Consider the following 9,952-nt stretch of genomic DNA (forward strand, 5'->3'; position numbering starts at 1 on the left):
CCGCTCACCTGGCCTCGCTCCAGCGGGAACTCCTCCAGCCACCCTCCCCGGCACGGTCAGCCAAGCCAACAGCCCCCCGGCCGTTCCGCGCGCGACGCCGCCGGCCGCGCTCGCGCGCCCCCGAGGTCCCGCCCCCAGCGCGGCTCCCCCGAGCTTCCCATTGGTCCCCCGACCTTTTGAATCATCGCCGGCGCCGGCGATTGGTCGGAACGCCGTGGCGCGTCCGGCGTCCCCACCCGGTTTATCTCGGCTGCCCAGGCTCCCCCGCCGAGCCTCGGCCCGCGCCCTCGCGCGGACCGCCCCGCCGGGGCCCGCGGTCTGCGGAGGAGACCGAGTCCGCCCAGACGCCACGCCGAAGCGTCCGGTGCCGTCACGCCGAGCCCGATCCGCGTGTAACCCCGGGACCGCGCCCTCTGCTCGGGTGCCGCGTCCTGCCTGGACCCGACCCCAGCAGGCCCAGGCCGGAGTCCCCAACCTCGGCGCCCTCCCCCCTCCCCCCCCATGCTGTTGACACTGGTTGGTTGTCTCTTTCCTTCCTCTCGGGTTGAGAGTTCAAAGCAGTTCGTTAAAGCCTCCTACTTCGCAGTGCTGTTGTTAAAGGAATTTCCAACACGCCTAATTAAGTACAGCTGAGTGGATTCCTGCGTCGGAACCGCTGTGGGTTCAGACGCGAGGCTGAATAGGCCTTTTCTTGGGCAGCCTAGCTCGGGGTGCCCAGCCAGGACTGTTATCTTTGTTACAGACAAGTGGGTGCAAGTCGCTTCCTCGCGTGAATTGTCGGCATTGCCTTAGGGTTTGCCCGCGGTGGAAATCTAAACCACAGATGTGTGGTTCATTTCTCCTCAGATGAAATGAGCCAACTTAAGTATAAAAGCAGATTCACCAGTCCCAAGGAAGGAGGCCAGGGAAGTCACCACACAGACGGGGAGACAGACTGGGGAGGGGGCCAGGCGGGCACCAAAATTTCTGGATTATAAACTTAGGAGCCTCTCGGGGAAGGGGAAGCCCAGCATTCCAGACTGAGGGATGCTGGGAAAACCTGGGGGCCAGATCGGAGTTGATATGTTAAATAGGCACCTCAGCAGCTTGTCCCAAGTCCCAACGTCCAGACTTTTGTTGATAAATGAATAAGGAGCGACATACATAATCGTCTGTGACTACGTCCTGCTGACGTTGAGGCGTCACTATTTGGGGGAGGGGGCCAAAGAGCTGGAATGTTGGCGGGGCTGGAGAAGAGCAGGCTGTTTTACTTGCTGTCCAGGTTGTGGGACCACCCGTGGCTAGGTGCTTCTGCAGCTCTACTGGATGCAGATTTTGAAGAAACACCTGGACCTGGCAGGACACTGGAACAGAGGCAAGTTAAGGGAGTTTAGGGAGAAATTTTTTTTCTTGGATGTACAATTGAAACTTTTAGGCCCATGAGCTTGGTAGTCGGTAGGGGAGAGGGGGTTTGTCCCAGGACCAGGGAAAGGGGAACAGACCGCACTCTCAGGAATAGACAGGTGGGGAGGGAAAGAAGATATTGATTGACAGTACTTTTCTGGAGTCCATTTGGCCTGTGAGAGATGGAGTCAAGTGGGTGCCCGGGTTCCCTGAAGCGTACAAGACTCGTTTTCAGTTTACAAAAGAGATAAATTTAGACATCTTAGTAATCTGTACTGAAATCTACATTGTAGAAGGAACAGAAGATTCATGCCTCTGTGTCATAGTAGAAGCTAGGGAAACAATTTAAAGCCTTGAGCGTGTGGCCCTGACAGCGGGCCTATAGTGGACTGTTTTATCAGAGTTAGACACCTTGATGTACAAAAAAAGTACCTTGTTGACAGCCAAATTTTGAAATTAGTTTTAAAGACATTACACTACTGCTAGAACTTGGTTTTGCCTTCTGAAAATTATGCTGATGATCTTTGCTGTCACTCTTTAAAAGGGCCCTTTATTTTAATATTACAAAAGCAACTAAATTACTGCAAATTGTTAAGGATAATTAAGAAATGCAACTTGGTAGCCAGCACCTTAGAAATTATCATATCTTTAATGTGTTAAGAAATATATTTGAAGTCATGCGAAGAACTGATGCAATTAATTACAGGAATAAGCCTTACTACTCCCCTGTCATGTGCTTGCAAGGTATAGTTTAAAGCAAATAACTAAAAACAGACAGAGATTAACTCAGACATGCTTGGTAAGTACTGGTCCTTAAGCCTGTCAGCACCTACTGAATATTGCATTTAATAATTATTTATTTTTATGTTATGTACATTGGTATTTTGACCTCATGTATGTCTGTGTGAGGGTGTTAGATCCCCTGTGGATGTTAAAGATAAATACTGTTCCTAACACCAAAGACATTCTTCATTCTTTATGTTTTTACCCAGAGCCAAGATTTCCTTGGGTTTCCTCTACAGCACGTTTCCTGTATAAGCATTTTCACTTACAAAATAAAAGACTAGAGGGGAAAACCGTATTGTAAACACTGGTTTATAGGGTTTCTTCAAAAGAAAAGGTAAACCATGCTTGATGGTGCACACCTGTAATCCCAGCATGCTGAAGGCAGAGGCAAGTGGATCTCTTTGAGTTCAAGACCAGCCTGTTCTACATAGTGATTCCTGAACAGCCAAGGCTACACATATCTTGAAAAAAAAATAAAATAAAGAAGAGGAGAAAGAAAGAAAAGGTAAATGAGGCTAGGGAGATTCCGATGATAAAGTGCCTTGCCTTGCAAGAATAAGGACCTTGTGAGCAATTCAGACCCTCAGCCTCCAAATACAGCTACAGCCCTAGTGCTGGGGAAGGACAGATCCGCTGGACTCAAGCGGTGAGAGCTAGGACCTGAGATGAATTCAGCATCATACCTTATAGCCACTAAAGATGTGTGTGTGGCAGAGGCGTGGGGAAAGACACGGCTAGTGCAGATCTCACCCCTGCCTTTCCTTAATGTTTAACTTCTACATTTTTAATTTTATTCATCAATAAGTTAGGAAGGGAGAGGACATAGATCTGGATCTACTAGTTAATTGTGAAAATCCGATGCAGTTTTTGTGGGAAATGCAGCTGGCAATAATTCCTTCTAAACTTTGTCTGATTTCAAATTCACTGAGTCACTATTTGTAATCAGTACTTTCAGGTAGGTGAAAAGGTGTTTTCAACTGAATATGTATCAGTAAATTCTTAATGGGTTTTGGCTCTTTAAGGATCTAAATCCTTTGGTTCCCCTCCCCCCCATAGCTGACATTTAGATGTGAGTTGTAGCCTCACTCACTGTTTGCAGCCCAGCAGTTTAAACCAGCAAACATTAAGTTCATCTTTTCTTTTTCCTTAACAGCTGGAGGTAGAGCATAAACCCTTTACTCCTGAAGCAGCCATGTCCCAGCCCCTGCTAGGATCCTAAAGATCCTTTCACTACTCAAGAAGTATTGATTTGCAAATCTATTTTAAAGATTCTGTGATAGCTAAGAAGTTAGCCTAAAAATATGTGTGGATATGCTCAGAGTCCAGAAATACTTCTCCACAGGAAAAAAAAAAAAAAAAAAAAACGCCAACTTGAGCAGGGGTCATACACTGCTCATCCCAAAGACAGCCTCCACCCACACTGAGCATGTGTGGACGGAGAGGAGATATGGAATGGAATAGGTTGGGTAAGGAACGCATTATTCAGGTGCTGCGCACTGGGGTGGGGAGGCGCAGCATGTCTTTCTATGCAGCCATCAGTGAAGCTCTAGATAATTACATAATGGCCACCGTATTACGTCCTCACTTCCGCTGAAGAGAAAGCTGAGCCCCTAGATCTGTCTGCCACGACTTGTACAACTCTACCACTAAGCTACGCCCTATTCTTTCACCTTTGGGAGAAGTGGAGAGCAGTCACAGCAGGGGTCAGGGTAGAGAAAGGGAAGGAGGGGAGACCTGGTGTCTTTGGAAGGCCTTGGTTGAGTTATTTGCATTCCTTACCTCAGTGAATAGGGACCTCCCGTTTTTTTGTAGTGAAAGGAAAGTGAGACTCAGAGAAGTTAACAAAACTTGCCAGAATCACATTAGCATATAAATTCTGTGATAGAAACTCTAACCTGGGACCTGAGGAAGCCTAGGACCCCAAACATCCGCTGTCCACCCTGGACCCACCTGGCTCCTAGCGGCTGACGCCTATTGCCACCATCACTTCTAGTACACTTCAATAATGCATTCTGTAGCCAATGGATTCCCTCCCATGTCTCCTGTCTGTGGCGGTGGGCTCTCCCAGGTCGTCAGAGAGCAGCTGTGAACACGTGTCCACACTTGGGAGCAGTGGACCCATCCCTCTCTCCTGCGAACTCACCTGGCCTCTCACCGCTGGGTTCCTTCGCCCCCGATTCTGATCACTGCTTTCAGTTCCCTGTACCGTCTCAGAATACCCACGTTCAGCACAAGATCACTGTAATCGTCAATCTATTTTAGCACAATGCTCTCAGTGTGATTAAATCTATTTAAAACGTCCTGGAGGGTGATGATAAAATATTTAGACTTCATCTAAAAAATGTTAAAGTCAAATCTTCATTCCTTTCTCTTCCTCTTACTTGAACAAGACCATCTATTGACTGGTAGTTAAGCTGATGCAGGGGGATTGGTTTTTGTTTGGTTTGGTTTTTCAAGACAGGGTTTCTCTGTGTAGTCTTTGGCTGTCCTGAACTCACTTTGTAGCGTAGACTGGCCATGAACTCACAACAATCCACTGGCTTCTGCCTCCCTGAATGAAGGGACTAAAGAAATGCAGGTGGCACCATACCCAGCTTAGAGGAGGATTGTTACAAGCACAGGACAGCTGGTTTAAAAAGTAAATTCCAAACTAATAATAAATAAATAAATTCTTGCCAGGTGGTACTGGCTCACACCTTTAATCCCAGCACTGGGAAGGCAGAGACAGGTGGATCTCTGTGAGTTTGAAACCAGCCTGGTCTACAAAGAGAGTTCCAGGACAGCCGGGGCTATAAATAGAAACTCTGTCTTGGGGTGTGGGACACAAAAGAAAGAACAGAGAGAGAGAGAGAGAGAATCACCCTGTCTTTAAACCCTGTTGGGGGCATAATAATACATTACATTTCCTTATTATTATGATGATTGTGTGTGTGTGTGTGTGTGCGCGCGCGCGCGCGCGTACAGTGTGCATGTTTGTGCAATGGGCAAAAGCAAGAGCACCAGCACATCCATATGGAAAACAAAGGACGACTTTTGTGGATTCAGTTTTTTCCTCCTACTGCATATATATTCCAGGGGTTGAACTCAGGTCATTAGACTTATATGGGAAGTGCCACCTTGGCCATCTTGAAGGCCCTGACTTATTTTATCCATAACACACATGCTGTATTTTGGAAAGTGTCCCCAAAGATCATTGTGTTAGAATCTTCCCAGTTTGTGATGCTAATCGAAATAAGAGCTAGAGTCTAGGAGGACTTTCCGTTTTTGTTTTTAGTTTGTTCATTTGTTTGGTTGGTTGGTTTTTGTTTGGTTGGTTCATTTTTGTTTGTTTCTTTCTTTTTTGTTTTTTTGAGACAGGGTTTCTCTATGTAGCCCTGGCTGTCTTAGAGTTCACGCTGTAGACCAGGCTGGCCTTGAACTCACAGAGAATCTTGGGATTAAAGGCATTTCTCCACAGTCTGCTAAGTCTAGGGGGTTTTAAGTTGTAAAAATGTTCACTTTAAAGAAATTATAGGACCACATTCTCTTCCTCTTTCTTTTTCTTTTTTAATTTTTCATATTCTCACCACAAGATATGAGATGAGTTACTTTGCCCTACCCATACACCCCCCACCATGGTTCACTGCCTTGCCACAGGCCCAAGAACAACTGGCTGTGAGCTAAAACCATAAAGCAAAATAAACGAGGGGCTGGAGAGATGGCTCCGAGGTTAAGAGCCCTGTCTGCTCTTCCAGTAGGTCCTGAGTTCAATTCCCAGCAACCACATGGTGGCTCACAACATCTGTAATGAGATCTGGTGCCCTCTTCTGGTGTGTAGGCACACATGCAGACAGAAGATTGTATAAGTAAAAATAAAATCTTAAAAAAATAATAATAAATAAACCTTTCCTCTTTGTAGGTTGATTTAGCTCAGGCGTTTGTTACAGTAACTAAAAGCTGACTAACACAATGTAACATAACTAGCATAACATAAAAGGACTGGAAGTATTTGTGAATGTCTTTTAAAATTATGTTTACATTTAAAATTGAAATACAATTACTGCATAGACTAATTTGAAAGTTAAATTGTTGAATTAACACACTAAATAGCACTAAATATTTCACCAGGGAAAAATGCATATTCGCATACTTTTCTTCAGTCTTCTTTGGTTTTCTTTGTTGTTGTTTGGTGGTAGTTGGAATAGATTGCATTTAGGGCATTGGATTTGCTAGACAAACAGTTTAGCACGAAGCTGTATCTTTAGGCTTTTATTTAAAAGTTTCCCAAAATGGCCTTGAACTCACTGAGTGGTCAGAGTGAGTGCTGGCCTAGAATTTGAGATCCTCCTGCCTCAGCTTTCTGAGGAGCAAGAATTACAGGCCCAAGCCTTTGGGCTGTTTTCAGTCTTTGCCTACTTTCCACACCACAGGCTAGATTCCGTGATCCTAGCATTTTATCCCAGCAACATAAATTTCTGCGTATCTCTTTAAAATGTGTAACTCGCTCATACCAACCCTAGCCATTCAAAGCACTACTCACAAAATTTTCTCTTGACTACATTCTAGCCAGGCACTTTCCAGCTTCCTTCCTCATCTTCCTCCTCTTCTTTCTCTTCCTAGGTCTTCTCCTCTTTCCCCTTTTCTCTTTCTCCTCCCTTTTTTGTTTTTGATTTTTGCTGTTCTTTGGTTTGCTTTTGGAGTTTTGGTTGAGTTGTTTTGTTTGTTTGTTTGTTTGTTTGTTTTTTTACTAGGACTCAGCATTGACCTATAAAGTTTTGGGCAAGTGCCAACAGTTCTCAAGGTTCCAGACAGTAGCACCAGAATCACCACGTCGAGCTGAGAAAACTCACGGCTGCTGGGAAAGCTTACTGTTTGTTCCAGAAACACCAGAAAGCAGAGCCCTTAGCTCCCTGTCACCACCATAAGAGGACCAGCCCCACCCCTTCTCCTAGTTTTTGAGATTTTCAGCTTATCTGATATTTCCAAACTCCTGCTTACCCCTCCCTACTTCCTCAATCTGTCTTTTGTGTGTATTGTTTGTTCTTTTGTTGAGATGGGGACCCCCTCTTTACCCCAGGCTCCTTTTAGCTTTACCGTCCTCTAGCCTCAGCCTCCTGAAGCGCTGGGGTTGCAGGCATGTGCTACCACATCCAGACAGAAATAAATGATTTGTTTTGTTTTGTTTTGTTTTGTTTTTAGAAACAGGGGTTCTCTGTGAAGCCTTGGCTTTTCTGGACTTGCTTTGTAGTCCAGGCTGCCTTCTAACTCACAAAGATCCACTGCCTCTGCCTCCCAAGTGCTGGGATTAAAGGCATGCACCACCACCAGGCTAGAAAAACATTGTTTCTGGTATTGAGTGTGTTAACAAAATGTCAGCGAAGCATAGTTAATTCATGTGGTTCTGAGGAGGAAAGAGAAACCGCAAACCATGGTTACCAGATACAGTTCAGCAGGGCAGGTGTTTTAGACACATAAACCTTTAGAGGACAATGTTGAATCTTTTGAAATAGGCATAGAGTGCTGGAACGTGATGGTAGAGTGCTTGCCTAACCGGTAGAAGGCCCTGGGTTCAACACACACACACACACACACACAGGACAGAGAGAAAATTTTGAAGTCATGGGAAGGGAAGAGCCCCTCACTTGCTGAGACTCAAGTGTCAACTTTTTCTTAAACCCATTCTCCTTTCCCAGCAGTAAACCTGCAATTGCCTAGGAATCTTACCAGAAACTCCCTTTATGTAAATGAACATATCCTAACCCCTCAGGGCAACCTCAGTGGCTGCTGGTTTATTTTATCAGATTGAAATCCCATTCAGGGCATGCCTCCAGAGCCAGCCTGCAATCAAAAAGTCCTTATCAGCCCTCGGAGATATGCCTGGAGAGCCACCAAAATGGCAGATAACAGGGAAGACATTCAACTGGGATTCTTCCCGGAAATATTTACTTTATCCATAGATGAGAGTGTTGTCTGCTTGTTTCTGTATGCACCAGAAGGAGTCAGATCCCTGGAACAGAGGGTTGTGAGCCACCACATGGGTGCTGGAAACTTCCTCCAGAAGACAACCCTTGTTTTGTTTTGTTTTGTTTTGTTTTGTTTTGTTTTGTTTTGTTTCGTTTTGTTTTCTGAGACAGGGTTTCCCTGTGTAGCTTTGGCTGTTCTGGACTCACTTTGTAGACCAGACTGGTCTGGAACTCACAGAGATCCACCTGCCTCTGTTTACCCAAGTGCTGGGATGACAGGTATATGCTATTGCACCCAGCTGCCTTCAACTATATTTTAAAATGTGTTATCCAGGAGGCTGGAGAGATGGCTCAGAGATGGCTGTTTTTCCAAAGGACCTGGATTCAATTCCCAGCACCCACATGGAGGCTCACAACCGTCTGTAACTCAAGTTCCGGTGGATCTGATGCCCTCATCAGACATGCAGGCCAAACACTGTCAGGAGCCATCCTGCATGGAAGGAGCTCTCATCAGGCAGAGGGGCCTTCTGGAAGGGGATCTGGTATTTTGCAAGGTCTGTACTATGATCGACTCCAGAATTGCTTCCAGTCTCTGACGCTCATTCTCTGTGCACTGCTGCATCTCTCTGTAATCTGGCATAGTATGAATCGTCACTTTCTGGGTATGTACTGCTGCTCAGATGAATTAATTCCTGATTTTGGAATTCCTGACTTGATTCAAACAGTTTTGGAGGTTATATTGCTTTAGAACTTCTTAAATAACTTTAGGAAGTTTATGGCTGCAGTAAATACCTTTGTGGACCTTCAGACATCTCACTAGGTGAGAGGCTTGTAGTCTCAGGTAGCCTTCGCTCACAAATCCTAGTATACACCAAAAAACAAACAAGGCTTAAACTTCCCAAGAACCCAAATTAGGTCATTGTACACAAACTGTTCTGTTGTAATTCCTTATTTAAACCTTGTTACCTTATGGCATTATATACTGTCATTTGAAATTTACTTTGTTTCATTAATCCTAGAGAAGGAATCTGGGCTCCCTCCCCTACTTCTTCTCCTTTCAATCATCTTTCCTGATCGGATTAGTTGCCTGAGCCATGAACTCAGCGACACAAGAGACAAAGCAAACAGGGGAACTCTGCATCCCACCACAGATCCTACCCTGGTCCCTGGAACCTCATATCCTACCCGGTCCTGGAACGTTGCCAAAACAGAAAGAGACTTTGGCAACTGGACCCCAGAAGACCTTAACAGAACACCAATGCACATTAATAATAATAATGTCTTGTCCAGATTTGGTTATTGACAGAATACCCAAGAGATGAACTCGAAGGCACATGTTAAGTTAACGTGAACAAAGTCTGAGGGAAGCAACTCTCAAGAAGAAAGGTTTGCCTGGCTGTTTCCTAACAGGAGACACTTTACATTCAGGTTATAACAGGGAGAAACGGCTTGTTTTCAGCTCATAGTTTCTGAGAGACAGAAAGAGAGAGGGCCTGGGGATAAGATACACCCTTCAGGGTCCAGCAAGATGACTCAGCAGGAAAAGGCACTTGCCACCAAGCCTGATGACCTGAGTTCCATCAGCCAGACTGAGATGATGCAAGGAAAGAACCAACTTCTGAGGGTTGTTTGTCCTTCAACCTCCAAAAGTGAACCCTCTCTATGCATGCATGTGCGCACACACATTGAAGAAGTGTAATTTTGAATGTAAACAGATAATGAGGGGCTCTTTAAAAGGGTACCACAGGGACCCACTTCCTCCAGCCAGGCTCTGCCTTCTACTGGCCCATGAAGCTCTGAGCTCCTCTTAAGGCAGCATTCTCCTCAGATATGGAGGGATG

The 9,952-nt window shown here is 45.4% G+C and overlaps 1 protein-coding gene across 1 annotated transcript in view; it reads right to left on the reverse strand.

The window, feature by feature from the left end:
* Lbr (lamin B receptor) overlaps positions 1 to 96 on the reverse strand; it is a 25,460-nt gene extending 25,364 nt beyond the window's left edge. Inside the window, exon 1 of the mRNA XM_055609388.1 lies at positions 9 to 96. The gene's annotated coding sequence lies outside the window, so the exon portion shown is untranslated. The remainder of the gene's footprint in view (positions 1 to 8) is intronic.
* Positions 97 to 9,952: the final 9,856 nt, after the last annotated feature.

This window comes from Psammomys obesus, unplaced genomic scaffold, assembly GCF_907164565.1.
Source record: "Psammomys obesus unplaced genomic scaffold, mPsaObe1.curated_primary_1811, whole genome shotgun sequence".
Classification (NCBI taxonomy): Eukaryota; Metazoa; Chordata; class Mammalia; order Rodentia; family Muridae; genus Psammomys; species Psammomys obesus.